The sequence below is a fragment of the Eulemur rufifrons genome, chromosome 29 (genome assembly GCF_041146395.1).
Source record: "Eulemur rufifrons isolate Redbay chromosome 29, OSU_ERuf_1, whole genome shotgun sequence".
Taxonomy (NCBI): Eukaryota; Metazoa; Chordata; class Mammalia; order Primates; family Lemuridae; genus Eulemur; species Eulemur rufifrons.
The window spans coordinates 44,947,940-44,949,476 of NC_091011.1; the positions used below are offsets into that span (position 1 = coordinate 44,947,940).

At 28.0% G+C, this 1,537-nt stretch overlaps 1 non-coding gene across 1 annotated transcript; it reads right to left on the reverse strand.

Annotated features, from left to right (window-relative positions):
* Positions 1–353: 353 nt before the first annotated feature.
* On the reverse strand, positions 354–456 carry LOC138377684 (U6 spliceosomal RNA). Its single transcript, XR_011231849.1, has one exon. It is a non-coding gene; the product is annotated as a U6 spliceosomal RNA (small nuclear RNA).
* Between the last annotated feature and the right edge of the window lie 1,081 nt (positions 457–1,537).

Genomic DNA, 1,537 nt, shown 5'->3' on the forward strand with positions numbered 1-1,537 from the left:
TGGTTATAAGTCCTTTATCAATATATATAGCTTGTGAATATTTTCTCCCATTCTGTAGGTTGTCTATTTGCTCTGTTAATTATTTCCTTGGCTGTGTAGAAACTTTTTAATTTAATGAAGTCCCATTTATTTATTTTTGTTGTTGCTATGTCTGACTCTGGGGTCTTTTTCATAAATTCTTTGCCTAGGCCGATATCTAGACTTTCTCCTGTACTCCTTGTTTTACAGCTTTAGATCTTATGTTTGAAGGTTTGACTCATTTTAGGTTAATTTTTGTATGTAGTATAACATAAGGGTGCAACTTTATCCTTTTGTATGTGGATATCCAGTTTTCCCAACACCATTTGTTGAAAAAAAATATGGAATGCTTCAGAAATATGTGTGTCATATTTGTGTGGTGACATGCTAATCTTCTCTGTATTTTTCCAATTTTGTACACATGCTGCTGAAGCAAGCTCTAAGATGTCTTATAACATTAAAATCGTCTTTGAGATTTCTCAAAGAGCCCCTGGAAAACCACAATGATTTATATATTTATAATATAAAAAGAGAGATCCTAGAAATATTATAGGGTGCTTCGATATACTTGTACCTCTGAATTAGTTTATCACTATCGTGGGTAATTTATGGGAAGAATTGTCAAATCAAAGGATAATTTGATACAGATAAAATGTTATTCATATAAAAATTTCTGAGATTATACATTTTGCAAAATAGGCTGACAGGCTCAAGAAATTTGTTAATGTCCTCATTGTCCATAATATGATCTTATCCAAGAAAAAGATTGATGAAATTCTTATGAAATGCTTATATATTATACCTGAGTGGAGAAGTTTTACTTTCCTCAATTTTAATATTGTTAGTTACTGCAATAAATCAATCTCATCCATTTAGTCATATTATTAAACAGGTAATTCTGCTTTGTTCATGATTATTATTAAAAAACAACTATTTTTCACCAGATCTAGAAGCTATACTCTTAAATTATTCTTCAAGAAAAGAACTTGAAAAATTTATGATAAAATGAGAAAACATAATGTATAATCTATGTATTGGGAAATGAGTATTATATCTCTAAGAAATTTTTTTATTTGGGGAAAAAAAATCTTTGGGCTGGCCTAAAAGCACTGCTCTTGCAACATCAATGAAAATAAACAAACAAAGAAACAAACATAATGATAAATCTAGAAAACAAACCAGTTAAGTTTTTAAAGACTGAGCTAAAATTGCAAAGTCATGAAAAGTATTTTGCTCTTTTTGATGCAAAACATTTAGTTATGTATCTATATATATTTTAACATGTGTTCTGTCCCCAAATAAAACATATTTCATTGTACATATTATTTTTGACAAAGTAGTCTTTGTCTTACATAATTTAAAGGAAATTGGGCAGCACTGTTTTCTTACTGAACAGGAAGGAGTCTGAATTTATCCTTATATATTTAAAAATTATCACATATTAAAATTTAGAATATTTTAAAATTTTTAAAATATTATTTTAGATAAGTGCTTGATAACCTAGTATAAAATAAAATAT